This window comes from Drosophila innubila, chromosome X, assembly GCF_004354385.1.
Source record: "Drosophila innubila isolate TH190305 chromosome X, UK_Dinn_1.0, whole genome shotgun sequence".
Taxonomy (NCBI): domain Eukaryota; kingdom Metazoa; phylum Arthropoda; class Insecta; order Diptera; family Drosophilidae; genus Drosophila; species Drosophila innubila.
The window spans coordinates 20,549,586-20,571,870 of record NC_047626.1 but is presented as its reverse complement, the minus strand read 5'-3'; the positions used below and the strand labels follow the sequence as shown (position 1 = coordinate 20,571,870).

Sequence of the window (22,285 nt, the reverse complement as noted above, 5' to 3'; positions counted from 1 at the left end):
TCGACATTGCCGACATCTTGGGATTTGTCGCTCCGTTGGAGCTGCTGCTGCTTTCTTCCTATTCAACTCTCCAGCTTCACTCCCTGTTGACACAACAAAGTCACAAAGCTAAGTATCTCTCTGTGTGTGTATCTACACTCAAAAAAAATCAAGATTTCCGTACTCAAAAGCTGTCTAAGCTCGGAATTTCTAAAGTTGGGAACAAAAATCTTATTTCAAGTTCGATTTTCGCAAGTATGGAAATCTTACAATTTTTTGGGTTTGATTCAAGTCTGAAAAAATTGAAAACATACCACTTTAAGTACACAAAAATCTTGAACTAATCCCAAAATGAACTTGTTTCTAGTACAAAACATTGTCACAATTAATTAACTTTAATCTTAAAACATACACTAGTATGTGTACTAAAATTGTACCAAAATAAAATTCCATTTAATAATGGTGTATTTTCTTGGTTAACGACCTTTCGGAATAGGTGCTGATTTTACCAGCGATCCAAGCTTAACCTCATCTTTGCGTCGCTAGAACGAGTTGAGAATTCTAAGGTGCGACAAAAAAAAATAAATATCCCAAAACGTACTTGTTTTAAGTACGAAACGATCTTATTTTTAACTTCTTTTCAATCTTGAAAAAAAAAATTGTTAAGTACAAAAAATCTTAAACTAGTTTAGTACAAATAAATCAGATGTTTCTCATGGTATCTTTTCGAGACTCACGGATTATATATTTTCCATGGTCTTATATATTCTGACTAAGTTTGGATAAAATCGGACTACTATTTCGGATAGCTGCCATAGCTGAATGAGAAGTCAGAATTCTAAAATTAAGATCGATTCATACTTAATTCAAGATCTTTAGTCCACAGCAATCTTAAAATTTTAAATACGAAACGGAATAAATTCAAGTAACTAATTTTAGGATGGCATATTTTTCTCAGTGTATGTGTGTGTATCTCTCTCTCTGTGTGTGTGTGTGTGTCTGGGTGTGTGTGTGTGTAAGGGTGGGACACACGCAGCGTCCATAATGAGCATAAAATTATGCAAAAGTTGAAATGAAATTTCGCCATTACTCAAATACCGCAAGAGTTTGTATTTACGACGCTCTCAGTTATCGTCCACCATGGACATTTAGTTGAAACCCGTCGCATAGCTGCCCCGGTCTACCCTTCCCCTTGCCACTCCCCCTTCCATTTCATACCTCATTCAAGCAATTTCTCCCCCTGCCGCGTACTAATCACCCCCCAAAAAAACTTTCCCTTTGACGCAAGTTAACAGCCGCAATGGCTAACAGGACATTTCTGTTGGCAGTTCGCAGTTGCCAGTTGCCAGCTGTAACTGGACTTTGTGTGTGAGAGAGGTGGGGGGGTTAGGGGGTAAGGACCACCGCAGCAGGTGTAAATATGACGAGCGCTTAAATAATTATAAAGTTTTTATATATTTTGTTTTTCCCCCTTTTTTTTTAAATACGAGTACTACAAGCACTTTGACTGTTGTATTTAATCCAGAGGTAAAAAAGTTTACAACTCATGCTGAAGCCAAACGATGTGAATTAAAGAATATATCATAGCTTTGATCACAGACTTAAAATATAAATATCGCGTACTTGTAAAAAATAAAGTGAAAATATGCATTTATCTAATATTCAGGTGTGCTTGAAATTTTAGGAGATTTTAGGTGACACACACCCCAGTTTAAGATGATTTTAAAATCTCCATCATTTTGGCCGGAGATTTGATGAAGTTCTCTAACATAAACCTTGTTATGCATAAAAAGTGTTACTGTTTTGGAAAGTTCATTCAATTTTATAACTATCTGTATTAACACATTTCAATATTACAAAGGTTTTAATTCATGATTTTTAAATATACACAATTTCTATAAAATCTCTAGTGCAAAGCAGAGAACTGCAACGGGTAAGAGATGTTCGATCAGACTCGAACATTGACTCGTACTCGTTGTGATTTTTTCACTTTGCTCAAGCGATCGGAGCGGATCGTTCGAACTGAGCGTTTGATTCGAACGGTCAGTTCGAATCAAATCGTCCGCAATCATGCTGATCGTTTGTGAGCGTTCGTTTCAATCCAATCACGTTCGAGTAGCAATGATCGAAATGATTTTTGAGCGTTTGTGAGCGTTCGTTTCGATCGAGTCACGAGTCATGATCGAACTTGCTGGTTGATTTGATTTGATTCATACCCGTTTTGTTGAAACGATCGGATCAATCAACGAGTCATACTCGAGTTGAGAGAGCGCGCACGTGGGAGCGTTTGCGCTTGCAATGATATGTATTTATGCGCGTAAATATGTATATAAATGCAATAATATTTATGCTTAAGACGTTTATTGTAAAATTTATTACGGGATGCGTATACATACGTACATACATATGCGTATACATACATACATGCAATTACACATGCCCATAATAAAATAATACTATTTTAATTTTTTTAAAGACTGGAAAACTATCAAACTTTAAATTATTTAAAATAAATTATACATTTATAATATTAATTAATTTAATTTTTTCATTTTACTTTTAATTTAAAATTTAAATTTTTGACAGACATTTTTCATCATATTATTTTAAATTTTATAAACTATTCTAAGTTGACATTAAATAAATAAAAAAATATTTAAATCTAAATAAATAATTAATAATAAATAAATAAATTATAAATAATAGTTTTAATAAAATAAATATGCATTTACATAAATATAATATAATTACATAAATATAAATGTATGTACATATATGCGCACATTTACTTAGAAGAAGAAGCAGGAAAAAAAATACAAAATCAACAGTGTCGTTTTCGATCGTACTCGAACAATCACAATCAAATCAAATCAGTCAGCAAGTTCGATCATGACTCGTGACTCGATCGAAACGAACGCTCACAAACGCTCAAAAATCATTTCGATCATTGCTACTCGAACGTGATTGATCGAAACGAACGCTCACAAACGATCACGATCCATGACGATCGCTGCTACTCGAACGTGATCGGATCGAAACGAACGCTCACAAGCAATCACAATCAAATCAGATCGTATGACTCGAACGCTACTCGACCCGAATTGTTCGAAAGCAAAAAAAATCATACCCGCGACTTGATCGTAAACAAAGAGACCCGTGACTCGATCGAACCCGTTGCGACCGAGTCTCTGAGTTGATTTGATCGAACTTGTCGCTCTGGTGCTCAATCATACTCGAACATACCCGTTGCAGTTCTCTGGTGCAAAGCACAAAACTGCCCCGAGCAAGAAAGATGCCACCTAGTTTTCGAATCAACTTAAAATTATTCGGAGTCTTAAATATGTTATTTTGATTGGGTTTTTTATATTAAATGAACATAACAAAATATTAGTTTAAGTTGACACAATTGCAGCTCTAAGCAGTGTAAATTACAAAAAGTTAATGCAGCACTTTTATTTTTCTATTCTTATTTGTGTGAATGTATTCAGTAAGAAGAAAAAATGGGTTGTTTACCTCCGCAAGAAAACAATCTTTTGCAATCTTACAAGAGGCATCTTTTGAGTTTTCTATTATTACTTAAGCACTTTACAAATGTTCAACAACCAATTTGAAATTCACAATCAATCGAGTAAGAGACTAAGCAGCTGACATGATCGCAGGGTTGTCACACAGCTTACATTTTTTTGTCGGGCAAAATAATTGAATATTTTTGTATTTAGTCACAAAAATATTGTTATTTCCCCACTTATCAAATATAATACTAACACTTTGGGATCGACTTTAAAAACAAAGACAAAAATGACAATACATTTAAGTACATTTTTTTTTGGGAACGGTAGCAACTCTTTGTTGTCGTTCTCGTTTTACCCGTTTAGTCGGACTAAATACTCCGAAAAATGAAATCTCTCGAAATTCGGTGTCACTTAAGGTTTGGTTTGAGAGATTTGCAAATCAGCTCGAGTCAAAATCTCCAGAATTTCTGGGGCATTATATTTCTTAAAAACTACAGCTCTTTAATAATCTATTCTGCAATATAAACTTTATTTACTTTACGATGTCTGTTATGTATCACAAACACGTTCTGATATTCGCTAGAGGCAATCAACGAATTTAGCTGTGAAACTAAATTTGAAATTTCACACAAGCTCGAGTTTGAAACTATTTTGGTACTGATTGCACAAAATTGGTAAAAAAAGTCATTTTAGTCTAACTGCAATGCAAAGTTTTAAATAGATACATAAATTGTTGGTTAGCTTCAGATAAGTTAAAAATTTTAAATAAGTTTATAAAGAAATCTGCAAATCTGCAAATTTTCATACTTATTTGAAACCTTTATTAGCGGCCGTTAATTGTCCACTTTTTTACGTGGAGTTTAATAACGAGAAAACCTTAGTTTAAAAACCGAATTTCGAATATTAAATAATTTGCGCATTTACATTTTACTTACAGCATTCGGAAAACATTTAAAATGTATAATAAATCTAAAGAATGAGAATTTGAACTATTCATTTTAAATTATAAATAAGCTTTTATTAAGTGTTGAAAGGATAAAAAAAAATATAAATATAAAGCGTTTTTAGACCACGTACTTAGAAAAAAGTACAGGGGTCTATTAAGTTTGTTTTAAGGAATATGTGCGTAACAGCCAAAAGGAGGCGTGGCAGACCCTATAAAGTATATATATTCTTGATCAGCATCAATAGCTGAGTCGATATAGCAATGTCCGTCTGTCCGTCTTTATGAACAAAATGATCTAAGAGACTATAAGAGGTAGAGCAACCAAATTTGGCACGCAGATTTCTGTATAGCCCACGCTGATTAAGTTTGTTTCAAATGTTGGCCACGCCCTCCTCCGCCCCCGCAAATCGCGAAAAATCACCACACCCACAAATTTTAAAATAATAAGTTTTTCAAAGTAATTCAAGTAATTTCTATAAAGTACTTTTATAAATATAGAAATAAGTAACGGGTATTTTATGGTCGGGATTTCAACTATAGCTTTTCCGACTTGTTCTTTAGTAAGTACAGGGTCTCCGACAGTCGAGTATGCTTGACTGTAGCACCGCAAGCGAAGCGAGTTTTTTTTTTAAATTTATAAAAAACTCTACAAAAAATGCCATTGAGATAGATTAATATAATATTAGTACTAAACAATAAAAAAAATAAAGTCCGGATCACTAAGGGCCTTACTGACCGGTTCAACCTAACCTAACCTAAACATATATAACCATAACAATAATAAGCAATAGGTATATAGCAATAGAAAATTTATGGAATAAAAAAAAGACAAAGAAAGTGAGAGTATGACAGAATATGGGAATAATAGAACAAAATAGAGAATATTCTAACTAAGAAATTCTAAACGTTGCTTGCATGCTTATTAAGGGGTATTTTTCTGTCAGGACAATCCACTGCCAACTTGGGAAGGGTATGGAGTAAATGGGTAAATAGGTGAAGCCTTAATGCATTAGTTGCTCAAGTTGGCCGGTTGGTTGGTCGGTCGCTTGGTCAAGTGGTCAAGTGGCTTGACTGCAATTGGGTCAAGTTCATTAGGCTTGAAAATTGGCAATCAAGAGCAAAGTTGCCGCTTTGTGTTAAAGTTAATTGGGACGTCAATGCGATTGTCAGATGCGATGCGGTGTGGCTATGCGCGAACACGCCGTGCCACGCCCCGCCCCGCCCACAACAAAAGCTGGCCGCACCCTTTTTGAGAGCATTAAATTGGCTGGCAAATTGTGTGGCCAGTTTGCCAGCTAACATCGTGCTCTGCCAAATGCATGTTCACATTGCAAAGCCATCGATGACACCGTTGTCATCGTTGCCAGCATTGTCAACGAGGCGACGTCGATGGCGATGGCTAAAATCTCTATTCAAAATTGTGGGTCAAGCCTTATATTATTATTTTTTTTTTTATTTTTTTTGTTTTTTTTGGACCTGGCATGTTTGACAGACACCAGACATTTCCATTGCTTGGCCCCCAAGGTGGTCAAAGAACTCTGCACTGAGCCCTATTAGATGCACACAATGTCATAATGTCCTTCGTCCTGGCCTGGCCTGGCTAACATTGTTAGTTTCCCCGTTCCATTTGCATGTGTATTTATTCAGTTGAGTCGATGGCTATTGTGATTGATTGATTGATTGATTGATTGACTCGCTGACCAGACGTCAGACAAACGGAATTGACCGATTGACAGATAGACGCTCCGTTTGACAGCCAACGGTTGCAGGTCTTATCTTCTTCCGCTTTATCCTACATTCTTTACATTCTGCCATTTCTACTCGGATTTGTATTTTGTATTTTGTATTCTATTCTCTGCTCATGCTGACCTGCATACATCGTTGTCCACTCGCTCAATTTCAGCTTAGCTTTATTTAATGGACTTTTGCAAAAAGTTCACAAATCACTTTCCCTTGATCGACTCCTACTTCTCTTCTACGTTCATCCTCCTACACAAGCACATAAGTACCTATGACAATGAGTGTATGCTTTCACAGCAGCTAATCTCACAAAAAGGGTCATTTAACAAATGTAGCTACTAATTAGTGCAATAAGAATACATCATAATTACTGCAAAATGCGCAGTTTCCAATTTTCAAAACTGTACAAAATTTAATATCAAATACCAGATAAGCCCCAGTTAAATAGCAATTTTTATTAAACTATTAAAATGCATCGACTCAATTATAAAATTCACAGAAATCTATGCGCATTTTTTAAAACAATGCCAGACATGGACAAAAAGGCCAATTATGTTTTTAAAAAACAGCAACATTAAAGTGAGATATATTATTGTTTGCCTTTGCTTATTGTCAATGCAAATATGTATACTAAGAATTATTTTGTTATGATTTGTCCTACATTTGCAAATAGATACTTTAGATTTAAATGCAACAAAAGCCTTTTAATGTTTTTTTTCGGTCATAAAAGAGATTTTGCTTCTGGAAATTTGTCATTCAATTGTTAAACAATACATTATATGATATATTTTATATGATTTCTGCGCTTTTATGTGCAACATTATTGTTAACTCAAATTGTACAAATTAATTCGAAAGTAATCTCTAAGCTGTCAATAATTATTTTATTGAGAACTAAATGCACACAGTCAATTTATGAATGCATTCTAGGAAACGCCTCCTACTACAATAATTACAAAATTTGTTTAAGCAGTGGAATAACAGAAGAAATGTTCAGTATTTCATTCATTTTATTGGTGAGCTGCAGATCTTTATCATATATTTTCAATTTCATTGCAAACCCGTTCCTTTTTTATAATTTTCCTAACTGCCAATAAACATTTTTTTGGGAATTATTTTCATAAAAAATGCAGCTTAAAAAAAGTGCTGTTTTAAAAATATACACACATTCACAATTTACATTGTAATTGTATAATACTTTAAAATTATAAAAACCAATTAAATTCAATTTGTTATATTACAACTACTGCTCTATTTAATTTCGAAATTTTAACCAGACTAATATTGATTTATAGCAAAAATTGTTTAGTTTTCATGGTAATTGAGTAATTTACCTATTTACCTATGACATCGCCCAATATTTGAAAACTTTTATCTACACACACACACAGATAAAAACACACATAGATACACAGAGTCAAATCTGCAGAGTTAAGCACTTCGTTTGGACATTCCCGACAGCCAGACAATTGAAATGCATAGACAACAAATTGCAGTTGAATGGTTCGGTTGATGGCTGTTACCTTCAGCCCGATCTGGGAGAAATGTGCAATAGTGGAAAGTGGAAAAAAAAGAGAAGAGAAAACATGTTGAAGTACTTCAGATTTTAAGTCGTCGTTAACTACTTTTTTGGCTCTCAGGTAAACCACATACTCTGCGGCTGTTGTATAAAGTCGAGCAATTTCATCAACAATTTGCCAACTGGGTTTTTCGGTTTGTTAAGTTGTTGAGGAAAACCGCAAACAAGCACGTCCGCTTGATACGAGTATCTTTAGATACTCGCACTCTAGTTCTCGGTCTCGTTCTCGTTCTCGGTCTCGTTTCCGATGATCATTGTGCACAAAAAATTGTGTTTGCCTTTCACATTCATCAGTTTTATCTTTCGCTGTGAAACTGCTATTTTTAGAATTTTAAAATCCTACTGCATTTCCACTCGTATATCTCGTATGTCTGTATGTCTATATAGTATGTCTGTATGTATGATGTTGGCCTTCTAAGCTTGCCTAATTGCGGCTTTCTGCACTGGCTTTGACATTCAGTTTGGGGTTGCCACTGCACTTGGTTGCACTGGGAAACCGGATCGCACAGTTGTATTTCCAGTATCTAGCGACACCAGCCATTGCACATCCCATATCCTATGTCCTCTGTCCTTTATCCTCTATCCTCTGTCTCTGTTTCTGTCCCTGCCTCTTTCACTCGCAATCCTTTTACAAAACACTCAACAGCAGCAAAAATGACAGCTATGATAAACACACAGATACACACGCATACACACACAGCACACACACACTTACACACACAGCACACACGCACACACACAGCACACACGCACATTCACATCAAAGTCCTTTTGTGGTGTTTTTGGGTGTGTGCATTATAAGCTCGTTGTTGACAGCAAATCGGAGGTGGAGGGGGGCGGGGGGGGCAGAAGGGGAAACACTTCACTCTACAACAACTTATGACTTTTACACGCTTGTCTGAGAGCATTGTAACCTTCTGCACCTCAGCAAAGAAAGACAGCTGCAAGCCGTTTATATATATTTTTTTATTTTTTTTTTATATTTTTTTTTTAAATCACTAAGTATATGCTAGTCTTAGAAAGACTTTTAAAATTATTTTCAGCCGGATTTAAATGATTTACTTACACATTAAACACTCCTACTACTACCTAAGCAAACTAAAACATAAGCTTTGACTTTAATTATTTAAAGAGGCACTAACAGAAATATGGTCCAACATTAATTAAGAAATTGGTTCCAAAGCATTGTATCAAAATAATCGTACATAAATATTATATAAAAATACTAATTAAAGTTGAAAATTCTAAACTACAACAATATCTAAATAGCATTGTTTGTATATTATAAATGTAATATTTTTGATAACACTTTAAGAAAAAAAAACAAATTGTTTTTAAGATCGTAAGTGGTTTGTAGTTATTTTCAATTTGCTAAATGAACTTTCTATAATACTAATGCTGATGTGACAGTAATCTTTAAAAATATTCGTAAGTAATTTTAAAATTTTTGAAACTAAAAATGATTAAATTGTAATATATATTCAATAAAATATTGATTTGTTATTATTATTTTATTATTCAATTGACAGTTCCTCTCAACTTAAATCAGCTGCATATTTAATTGCTTAATTCATTGTATGCTTTTCAAATTCACTGTCCACTATTAAAAAATGTATATTTTAAAAATTTTATAAGTTGCTTGAAGTCTCCAGTTGAATTGCTGAGTGAGGAAGTCGATTATTTCTAAAAATGGTATTCAAAATGTATCAGTTATTGGTTTTTTTTCACTTTCGTCTGCAGCCTCACATTCAAATTGTTTTCGCCTTTTTCGATTTCTGATTTATTTAATTTCAGACTCAACACTATAAATTACAAATATTTTAAACATTTAATTTCTTAGCTTGGTCATATTTTTAAATAACGTTTATGGCTTGTATTTTATTGTTTTTCTAAGCCATTGTTGCTGCAAAGTTGTGACAAGGCCACAAAGAGTGGCACAATGACAATGCCACTGAAATTGGCCCATTGGCATTGAGATACTGTATATGCAGTAAATGGCCACAAGCGGATAGCAAGTCCATTTTAACTACCGCACACTTCATTTCACCCACTCCTTTCGAGTTTGACAAATAAAATAAGATAACACAATAGAAAATTTTCCAACCCATTTTAGTTGATTTCGTTGGGCAATGCAACATCAGCAGACGCGACATGTAAATGTGGCAAGAGATGCATATTTTTTTGTTTTCTCTTCCTGTTGCCAGTTGCCAGTTGCCTGATGTCTGCTACTTCATTCGGTTGAACAACAATGTTATCGGGGCACGCCCACAAAGTCCACAAGCCGACAAGTCCACAAGCCCACAGGCCCAATCATGCATGCATATATATACATATATATATATATATATATATATATATATATGTTTGTGTGTACCTTAGTCACCCATCACATTTGCATTTTATGCTTTTTGTCAGCTGCATTGTTTGCTCACAAAATACAAAGCAACGACAATTTATAACTAAAAGTAGCTGCAAATGGTTGACACACTTTGTCTCTCTCTCTCTATATATCGCTATCTCTATCTCTCTCTTTATTTTTAGACAGTGTTTATTTTTTCTATGTGTGTGTGTGTGTTTGTTTTGGCTGCCTGAGCCTGTGTGGGTGCGGCTTCAATAATACATTAACGCGGCAAGCGGAAACGGATATGTCACACATTTGCTGCTGTTGGCAACATTGTGGAAAGGCCTCGTCGACGCATGCCATGAGAGTTGAGGGAGGTGGAGAAACAGAAAGAGAAAGAGCGGGGAAAGGGGAGTGGGGAGAGGGGCCAGAGGGGAGATACTGCCAGCCGGTGGCAGGAAGCGAAGCGAAAATAGCAATCAAAACTTAACTGAATTGCAGCACATTGCACAGCAGCAACAAGCAAGCAACTCACTAACACACTGACACTCCCAAACACTCATACATCAGCACTAACACACACAAACACACACACACACCTACAAACACACACCTACAAAGTTGGTTTTCTGTTGAGCGAATTAAAACGTAAATGCATTTGGCACTGCCAGCAAGACCAGACCAACCAACACCAAAAGCAGCAACAACAACATCGACAACAACATCGACAACAACATCGACAACAACATCGACAACGTCGACAACAACAACAACAATAACAGCATAAAGTAGGCAAAAATGAGAAGAAATTGCTGCAGCTGGAATTTTAAAATTTTACAATTTGCTAAGAAGCTCAAATACTCTTGCCAAATGCCACATCAAAGGCTAAAAATGGACTCCATTTTATTTATTAGTTAAAATACAACTCAAAATTTCACTGTCATACAAGTCCAAGTAATTAGCACAGCTAACTAACACAAAAAATTACTTTTTTTAGGGAAAACAGTTTATTGCTAAAAATGTCAATTTTAATTATACTATATTATTATTAAAAAAATTTAGAAAAATTTTAAGTAAATTCAAATTATTCGTAAAAATAATAATTAAATGTAAATAACTTTTGAACTAAGCAAACATTCAAATGATACAACACAAGTCCTTAAAGAACACATGGTAATAAAACAAAATTTATTTTAAAGTGAAAAACAAATTATATTTTTAATTTGTAGAACAAAAATTTAAGTTAAGAGTTATAGAGTAGTATGATTTTTGAATACAAATTTTAATATAACAATTATTTTATAATTCATTTTTTTAAAGAGAAAATTATTTTCAATATTTTTTTATAAAAATCAGTAACAGGTGTGTTTCAGAAATCTCTAAAGATTTTGAAGAGAAATACTTTTGAAAACAACCTTTCGAAATGTTGGTGTTCCTAAAATTTTAGAGATTTAATTTTTTTGAACATATTTTTTATGCATTTTTATTTAATTTAAGGATATTTAATTCAATTAAATAATTAATTAATTTTGTCAAATCTCTGAAGAATTTTTTAGACATTTGAAAACAATGGTTTCTTGTATTCAGGAACACCAACAATTGGTTTTGAGTTGCTTTGTGGAACACAACTGTATATATGTAATTATTATACTATATGTTTGGTTTTAAAACTTACAATCAATTAAATTTTTAATTTAATCAAAAGTAAGTTATAAATTCAACCAAGCTACAAAGCAAAACATTGGAAATTTAAATCTTTGTTAATTGAAATATTCCAGCAACTGAGAACACGGTTTTAAGATGAAATGCAGGAATTGAAAGGCTTTCATTGAATACGAATGAATTAAGTTCTGGTCGTAAATTACGTGTCAACCAATCACTTTGCTAAAAAGTCTTAAAAACCAGTTAGACTCTCCCAGTACTAATTAGAATAATGGCTAACGGAGGGTTAATCTAAAAGAGAGGCACATATATCAAGTACTATCTAGATACGATTATCAAAGTGCATCGATTTTAGCTTTGACTACAGTCCAAGCTCATGGAATAGTTGTAATACTCTGAACTAGAAAATGTCGGCTGTCATCTACCTTTCACCTCACACCCTCATCTTGTTGTTCTCTTTACTCTGATTCTGTCACTCGCTTTGCCTACAGATTCGTTGCTATTGAAGAACTTGCAGGCCAGGCCATGACTTTGATTCTGCTTGTGACTGTGGCCATGGCTTGTGATTCTTTTATAATCCAAACCAGAGCAGACCCAAACTCGGAGTCGGAGCTGGAGCCGAACTCAAGCCCGAACTCAAACCCGAACCCGAGCCAGAACCCAGACCCAAACAGACCATACAAATTTGTTGGCATTGAGCTGCCGTTGGCATTGGCATTGGCATTGCCATTGGTTTTTGCCTGTTCTTGCTTTGCCTTCAATTGAATCAAATTGAATTCAATTCAATTCGCATGTTGTTCATTGAATTTTGCAGATTATGGCTAAAATAAATTTTAATTTCACAGAGGCCCGTGTCGAGTACTGTGAATCGGGCCAGAACAAAACCGGGCTAAATGGAAAACAGAACAGAACAGAGGCTGTTGGAAGAGAAGGCGAGAGAAGGGCAGAGGGCAGAGGGAGGAGAGTGAAAAGGAGGCTCAAAGTAGCCCATCAATTGTCTGACATTCGCATTTCACATTTCGCATTTGTCATTTCTTCTATTTTTCGCATTTTTTCTTTTCTCTTTTCTCTTTTTTTGTGTTTCTTTTTTTTTTTGCATTGCATTCATTCTTTTTTGTTAATTAAATCTGGTTGGTAATTAAAAATTCAGCTGGTGGCGTACACACGAAGCCAACAGGCAGCTGTCCAGCCAGCTTCTGTCTCAGTCTCTGTCTCCATCTCTGAGTGTGCCTCTCTCTCTCTCTCTCTCTCTGTGTATGTGTGTGTGTGTGTGTGGGTGTGGCTGTGGGCGGACAGAGATGCGTAAGCTGCTTAAACGCAAAACAATGCGGGCAACCAGCTGAGAGTGCGGATGATGATGACAGTATGAGAATATAGAGTGTAGAGTGTAGAGTCGAGTGTATATTGTATAGTGTACTCTATGTAGTATGTAGTGAGAGTGCAGGTGCAGAAACCTTTCAGGCATTTTCATTTCTTCACATCATCGGCGCCTCAGTAATGCAGCATTGTCCAGCCTAATGCTGGGCTAACTTTTCAATGCAACGCTGCGTATACGTAATGTCATTTGGCATTTCGTTGATGTATTGCTGTTGCTGTTGTTGCTGTTGTTGTTGTTGTGTCCATTAGACTAGTCGTTAGATGTGTGCATCAAACGTGGGATTTAGCAGTGGCGTTTTCATTTTTAATCCTTGCATTTTACAATATTTCACATTTAATTAAATTTTCAATGCCCGCGGTAGAGACCGACTCATTTTGATCAATCAATTACGAGCTCGCATGCCATCACTGCAAGTGGGCGCAACATGCAACATGTGTGTTTATATCTGTCTTTGTGCCTGTGTGTGTATGTGTGTGTGTGTGTGTGTGTGTGTGTGTGTCTGGTGGGCGTTTATATGCATGCATGAATGCATGCGTGTTGCATGCACATTTTACCACATTATTATCTCGACGTTTAATAATGTGCACATCAACAAAACAACATACTTATTTTCACTTAATACTAGCATTCTTGTTCAAAATTAATTAGCTTTACAAATGTGTGCTCTAATATCAATCAAATACCTCATTGCAGTTAACAGAAAAATTGGCCAATGCCAAGCATAAAGCTTCTATTGATATTAATTTAATACCTTTATAATGCCCATGCATTAGCTGGAAATGTAAAACGAATTATTTGCATTTAATGCGAAATCATCAAGAAATTATAGAGATAATTCTATGATACGGATTAAATAGAATTTTGCTGAATTCAATTAACATACGACATTTATAATCCCCAATTAACTTTTAGTATATGTTTGTTTAACTAATTCCTATAATTTTATTTAGCATTTTCGTCCTAAAAGTCGTATGAGTTATATTCTCAACTATATAGTATTAATTTAAGCTGTACAGAATTCATTGTTATTACCCAAGGGTTGTTATAATCAGGGACTGTAATCATTATAAGTTTTATTATAATATCATAATGTTATAATATTATAATATCAAGAAGTAATAATTATTTTTGATTTTTATTGTTTTAATTATAATAACTTTTTTATGATCATAGTGAAATTGCATTATCCTTTAAGAAAAAGTTTGGTATATTTCACACTCTTTTAAAGTTACAAATAATCATTATTTACCGTCCCTGGTTATAATTAGTATTTATAAGCTGATTTAAAAACAGACATTTGGTTTTAGGGAGAAGGGGAAGGCACAAGATAGGTAAAACCTTACCTATTCTATAAATCAGATTAAATCCTTTTCTTAAAGTTCTAATAACTTGCGTAGGAGTTCTCAACCTCCTCCGCAGATATTTCCTTGTGCTTTAAATAGGTTTTAACAATCAATAGATACTGACAGCAAGGTTTGAACATTACTTTAACCAACTGGAAATATTTTTAATCCTGTCAGAATAAACACCACTTTAATTAAGCAAATATACTCAAATAATGTTCCAAAAGATTTTCTCATATATTATGAAATAAATAAACTTTGAATATGCAGTTGCATTTTCATATCAGAATAAATTATTTTAAATTAATTGACAAATATTTAATTTTTTATATTTTTGATATTTATATAATTTCCATTTTTTTTTTAATTCAATTTATTTTAAAATTCAACAGTCAAATGATGTCAAACAAATAAAAAGCAGATTTTCATAGAGTATATTAAATTTATATATTAGCATTGAATGGACGAAAGTAAATGAACAATTAATAAATAGTTCGGCTGACAGCATAAATAAATAAATAATGAAATTAACAATGACACAATGAAATGTTATGGAATAAATCAGAAAGTGCATTAAATGCAAATGAATAATATATCAAGTGTAATTTTGTGCAATACATTGTATTAAATATTAATTATAATTATTTATAAGTGTACGCGTATATATGTATATACGAGTATTTCGCGTTAAATTGTATGTATTGCTCGGTGACAACATGCCACATGCCAAAATGCCGCACACACCGCATGGCATTGTTTCATGTTCATAATTAATAATCAGACATAAGCAGCTTGCTATGCTGTATTACCATCCACCAAACATTTACCCCACCTTCCCCCCTCCACGCATCTGCCTCAACTGTTTACCTATTCGACTGCCCACCTGTGCAGCGATTCATCTGTTTCATTTGCCCAACTGAACTGCTGCAAATTGGCAAGACGAATTCCTAACTAACTAACTTCCTTCGGCTGTGGCACGCAAGCCGCAACACTTCCGCCGGCTGTGGTTACTGCGGATGTGGTGCTGATGCCGCTTTGGTCCTGTTCGTGTTCCTGTTCCTTGCTGCTCAGTGTTCGCTCTCTATCTACCAACTACATTTCTGACTGATTTCATTTAATTAAAAATTTATTACGTCCCATGAGCTGGCAAGCAGTTCACCCTCTCTCTCTCTCTCTCCCACTCACTCACTCTCTCTCTCTCTCTCTTTTCTCTTTGCACTCTCTTTCTTGTTTTGCTCACTAGCTCCATGATTGACATTTAGACATTTCGAGTGAAAGCTGCAAAAATCAACATTATTTTGTTCTGTTTGCTCTGTAGCAAACGGACAAGCAAAACAAATACATAATAATAGAAATTTGCCATAAGACACCCAAGCCGACCCCCCTCCACTAGTTCCTTATACCCTTCAACACCCAATTCCCCATGCCACCCCATCCAACTGGCTAAAGGGGCAAGCGCATGTGTAAGTCAACATATATAGTACACATACTCCTATGTTAACATACACGTACAACATGTGGCATGTTGCTTGTTTTTTTTTCTGTTGCCCTAAATCGTTTTCTACGCAAATTCGCCAAGCATTTCCGACAGTTTTATCAACTTTTCGAAAGTGCACAAGAACTTATTTTTATGGCAAATAATTGGTATATTATCAGCTTCAGTTGATAAAGTTAACTATCGTTAGTTGACAGAGGAATTGAAGAACCGAAACTTTAACTACTGCGAATATTTAAGATAATGTTCGTCAACTAAATTGCATTAACAATTGATTTTGCAAAAGGATTTACAGCAGTTATTTATTTATTTGAGTTGATTTGATTTGATTTGATTCGAGTTGATTCGATTAGATTCGATTCGATTTTATTTGATGAAACTGCTGAGGAAGAGATTTCGAAAGCACATGAAAGTGCGAGTATGTGTAAGCATAAAAATAAATAAATTGTTGAATATTGTAGCAATGTGCTTGTAGTGGTTAGAGTTCGCCTCTAACCTTTCACTCTGTTTCCGCCCCTCTCCCCTCCCTTCTTGCTAGTGGCCATGACCGACATACTCCCCCCCCCCACCCTGCTCGCATCGCAACATCGTTGAACTTTCTATCCCATTCCGTAACTGCTGAACTCGTATACTTTTAAAGATTTATGGCGAATGCAAGCAAATAAAGCTACGAGAAAAATGAAAATGGCGGCTACAATTTTGTGGCTTTTGTGAACATTGGCCAAAAAGTTTAAAGATGCGACCACAGTTGATTCTGTTTTATTTGCTCGCCTGGCAATCATTTTTATTAATTTTTAAAAGAATTCCGGTTTCGACAGAGACGGCGACGGCGACGCCGCCATTAATAAGAAATGGCAGCCGAGAAGCCAAAAACTTAGTTGGTAATCATTTGGGAGCTGCTCCGATCGGCCGTTGGCCAGAGCACAACAAAAAGTTTCTTTTCCACATACCGCAAATATTTTCGAAATTAATCTTTCGTCGTTGGAGAAATAAAAGGCGAAGGAAGCAACAGTGAGGCGACCCATAGTCAAAGCACATTTAACTTAAGCATCATCCCAGGAGCTATGGAAATGCCACACACACACACACACCAAATGAACAAACTTTGTCCAAGATACGGTAGTGTAATACTTGGCCCAAAGTTAAGCATAAATTTCACATGAGCCATCTTTTTTTTTTTAAATAAAAGGCTATCGATACTTCGCAAATTCAATCTATGCAACATATCAATCTTACGCGAATTGCAAAAAGTTAATAGAATTTCAATTGGGAATTCGATATATACATTATATTTATAAATGTTTATCCACTAACCCCGTTATACAAACACATAATGTATTTTCCTTGGTGAGCACAAAGTTTCCATTTCATAGCCCACGCATAAATATGCATTTTCCTATAAGCTTCTCAACTTAATGCTGTTGTAGTGAGTGCTATTTATAAATAAACGCAAATTTAATCCATACAGTAAACCTACTACACAGCTTGCATCTTAGAAGTGCACAATTGTGTGGAGATATCATCCTAATAATTTGTAAGATACTTACAGCAAACAAACAATTCCGAATTTATGCACAGACACAATTTTATAAAATAAACACACATGCAAATAAATACTTTCGGTATGCTCGAGATTTGGAGAACATGACTGCTTAAATAACAAACTACCTACAAATGATAAACTTCTCAGCATTAAAGAAATGTTACTTTTAATTTGTATTTCACAATAATTGATAAGTTATTCACACATTTTCATTATGTCTATTGTTCATATAAAAAGCATAGCATATTTTTCAGCGCAGATTAAATTTAACAAATCATGTTTACATTCAATTTTATTTACTTTGAGTCTGCTTGTCGTTTTATATACGTATTAACACACAGAGCGGGTATAACTGAGTTGAGTTCTCTTAGCCCATTTTCAAGTTGGCTGGCAATGTTGCTGCCAAGACAGGAATGCATATAATCCATGCATTTGCCTTTGTTTAGTTCAGCAATTAAAATGGAAACACAAAACTTGTGTGCGATTCTTAACGAAGCATATTTACCAAAGTATTTTAATGTTTTACGCAATTGCAAATGGAAAATACTACGATAATTGAAACACACACTTGTTCATATTAATGCATTCATATACAAATACTATTTATACTATACATATAAATACAAACACTCAGTTTCGAAATGTCAAAAGGCAAACGGAGTTCACGTAATTAATTAAAATTCAATTTATGCTTTTTAATTGGATTTTCTTATTGATTGCAACTCAATAGGTGGCCTTGGATATTTCTCTTGAAAACAAGCTTATAATTCTTCTTTTCTTCGCGATTAATAGTTTAATAATAAAACATATATATATGCGGCCAATAAACTTTATGTATTGACTATTTATGAATGTAAAGTCATAAATGATAAGAACTTGGAGGCTAATTTCAACACTAAGGTTATCATAAATTAATATGCACTTAAGAATATTTGTAAAACTGCAAGTTTGTTGTTTTCAAACACATTTTGAGGGCATCATACATAAGAAGTGAATCGTTTATAGATCGAAATCTATTCGAAATCCTAAACATTTTGTAATCTATCATGTGATTTATTTTTGAATCTGTACAATTAATTTTCGCAAATAAAATAGGTTTTATAAACCTCTAGTAATATTGAAGACAGTTGCATTTGAAAAATGCCAAATGAAATTTCGGTCATCGTAAAATGTTGAAGACTTCTCATTTTTGATATATCTTCGAAATCACAACAAAAAGGGACTACAATACATATATTAAAAATCCCAGCAAACATTTTTCATGCATGTTAGTTTAATACAAAAATTAACTTAATTTATATCAATCAGGGACCGTAAATAAGTGTTATGTGAGCAAATTTTAACTAAATAAATCAAGGAGATAGAATTATGTTAGGATAACATGCAAAACATCAAAATTTCTTATTTTTGTCGTAATAAGCGATCTAAGCTAAAAACTTTTATTTCCGATAAAAAATGATAAAAATCATTTTTAATACTTATTTTTGATTTTTATTTAAAAAGTAGAAAATAATAATTAAATAATAATTTTTTTTTTTAGTTGAAAAATAACACTTATTCTTGATTTTTTCAATAAAAATTTAAAATTTAAAATTGGTGCAAAAGACATTCAACTGAACTTTATTTTTTGAATTTTACTTAAAAGTTATTGAATAACTCTTATTTGTGACATTTCAAATAAAAATAAAAAATGACACCTATTTTAAATTTTTATTGAAAAAATCAAGAATAAGTGTTAATTTTAAACTTTTAAATAAAAATTATTATTTTTTACTTTTTTAATAAAAATCAAAAATAAGTGTTATATCATAACTTTTAAATAAAAGTTTGAAAATAATTTTTAAGTTGCTATTTATATTTGTAAAACTTAGAACAGTTACGGTCCCTGATATCAATCAATATTACGTATTATATGACAGTTTCAGAGAGTATGGGCGCTATGAGATTTGGAGAAATAACGGTAGGAAAAAAATATTTTGAAATGTATTAGACCTTGCCATATATATATATATATATTTTTTAAGAACATAATTTATTTTCAGTGATGTTAATGGCAAAGGGAGCATCGGAAGAAGCTTATACATCTTTAATGGCACTCAAATAATTACATTTAAATCTCAAGATTACTATTTGCTTTGTTCAACTGCTTTAGTAATTTAATGCAAAGTAATCCGTATGGAAAGCAATGAATTTGCTAATCCAAATAAATGGATTAATATCAGATTAGATAAGTACATTTAAAGCTGTATGTGTGTGTTGTACTATAATAAGTATGTAGTGAAATAATCTAGAGCTGAAGATGAAGATGAAGATGAAGATGGAGATGGAGATGAAGATGGAAACTTAATGCAACATTTCCATTTTCAAGTTCAGAGAATTTTATGGTTTAAGTGTACATCCTTCAGCTGTCTCAGCCATCTCTGAGTTTTGCTTACAATCAGTTTGATTAGCTTGGTAAATTTAAGCGAAACACAAGTTCAATTTCGAACAAGTTCTTACGGTATTTCCGTTCCTCCTTTTCTCTCTTTTATTGTCTCTTTCGCTCTGGCGCTTAATAAATGTCGTTCTTTCTCTTTTGCACTCAATTGGCTGAATAGCACTTGTCGCAACGCAAACACTTGAATGACAAAATGAAACATTATGATGACAGTTGAAAGCAAGGAGCAGAGCAAAAAATTGAAATTGAGAGTGCATATTGTGAATTGCAAAATAATGAATTGTAAATTGCTCAGCAGGCGAACGACCCACAAACACACACACACACACACACACACACACACAAATAGACTCCCGCACACACACTTATATACTCGTACATATATTAATTTATTTATTATGTTGCGCAATAAAATCAAATAAAAATCGCTCGTATTTCACGTTTCCTCTGTCGTCTTTGCTGTTGCCCCTCTTTTGGTGTGTGAGAAGTTGGGAAAAGGGGTGCGTAGGTGGTTTGTGGTGGGGGTGGGGGGGGAGTGGATTGGTTGGTTATAAAAATTGAAAACTAAAATCGATTTCCGCTTGACAAATAACTTAAGTGGCAGTTTGTATACGCACTCACGAACATACTCAGTCTCGCACACACACACACACACACACACACACACACACACACACACACACACACGCATATAAATATACATATATCCACGAGATTGGCCAAACTTCATATATAACTATGTATGGACAAATTTCATGCATGCAAAGAGAGACAGAGAGGCAGAGAGAGAGAGAGAGAGAGAGAACGAGAGAGATCTGATTCAGATTCTTAAGCTGGAACTCAAGTGAAGTGGTCTGCGAGTGTGAGTGGGAATGGGAGTAAATGTGGCTGGGGCTGGGGATGGAGATGGAGATGCTTTCAAAAATATTCCACACGATTAATTTTTGCGATCCATTAAAAAGATTTACTCAAATTGACAGACTCATCGAGTGTTGCGTCGCGTCGTTGTCCTCGACGCGTTGTCCTCGAGCCTGGCCCTGGACGCATGAAAAATGTTATTCCCCAGAGGCGCGGCAGCATACTCTCTCTTCCCCTCTCCCCAACTCTCTCTCTCTCTCTGTGCCTGGTTTGCTGCACACACAAGTGTCTCAATTTGCATGCGCTAAGCTCTGACGAGCATGAGGAGCTGGAGCTGAAGCTGGAGGAAGGGGAAGAGGAGAAGGAGGAGGCCAACGGCAATGGCAAACAGCGGGGAGAGGTCCATTAAACGCATGTACATAATCATAAATTTACACTCATTATCAGATTAGCGGGCAGCATTTATTCCCCCGCCTCCTGTGCATGCTCCTGCCGCGTTGTCATTCTGTTGCTGCAACAACAACAACAACAACTACGTGTACAACAACAAAACTGCAGGATGAACAAATTGAATTTTTGAAATAGAATTTATGCGATTTGCTCACTCTGTACAAAGTACAAGTCATGAGGTATATAGACTATCAACTAATATAGACTTCAATTATAACGTTTATAGACAGCTTAAACATTTACAGGGTATTTGGCAGTTGAATAAGCAATTGACAAAAACTGTAAGCTTTACATTTACTGGTTATTTTCCAAAAAGCAAACATTTTAGATGTTTTGCTTGGGAATCCTCATTAACGAGCGCTTTTTCACCGTCGGTGAATTATCCATTCACATTATTCGCATGGGTTGTCAAACGAAAATCTGGTCACACTCAAAACAATTTTATACAAAAATTCTTTAACCGACACAAAAAACAGATAGAAATAAGTGGGCGGTTACAGTCGAGCGCGCTCGACAGTAGGATACCCTGTGCCCAGATACTCTGTACTGAAAGTTGATTTTCGACCGATTGTTCCTATGGCAGCTATATGATATATGGAACCGAATTAAACCAAATTTGGTCAGAATGTACAAAACCAACTTAAAGACATATTCTAACAGTGTGCTTAAGATATCTCAAAAAACAAAAAAAATTTTCATACTAAGACTTTAATTTCGATTGAGCGTCTCTATTGCAGCTATATGATATAGTCAACCGATCTTAACCAAATTTGGTCAGGATGTATAATACCAGCCCAGATATATATTCTATCAGTTTGGTTTTGATATCTCAACAAACAAAAAACTTTTTCATACTAAAACCTCATTTTCGATGTATCGTTCCTATGGCAGCTATATTATATAGTGATTCGATCTAAAAATAAAAACAAACTTGAACTGCCTATGGTATCCAGGAGCCTAGCCTCTAGCTATTATGGTTTCTGAGATCGCTCCGCTTAAACAGACTGTCGGACGGACAGACGG

At 34.4% G+C, this 22,285-nt stretch overlaps 1 protein-coding gene across 1 annotated transcript in view; it reads right to left on the bottom strand.

The window, feature by feature from the left end:
* LOC117785873 overlaps positions 1 to 22,285 on the bottom strand; it is a 52,990-nt gene that overhangs the window by 7,718 nt on the left and 22,987 nt on the right. The window lies entirely within an intron of this gene.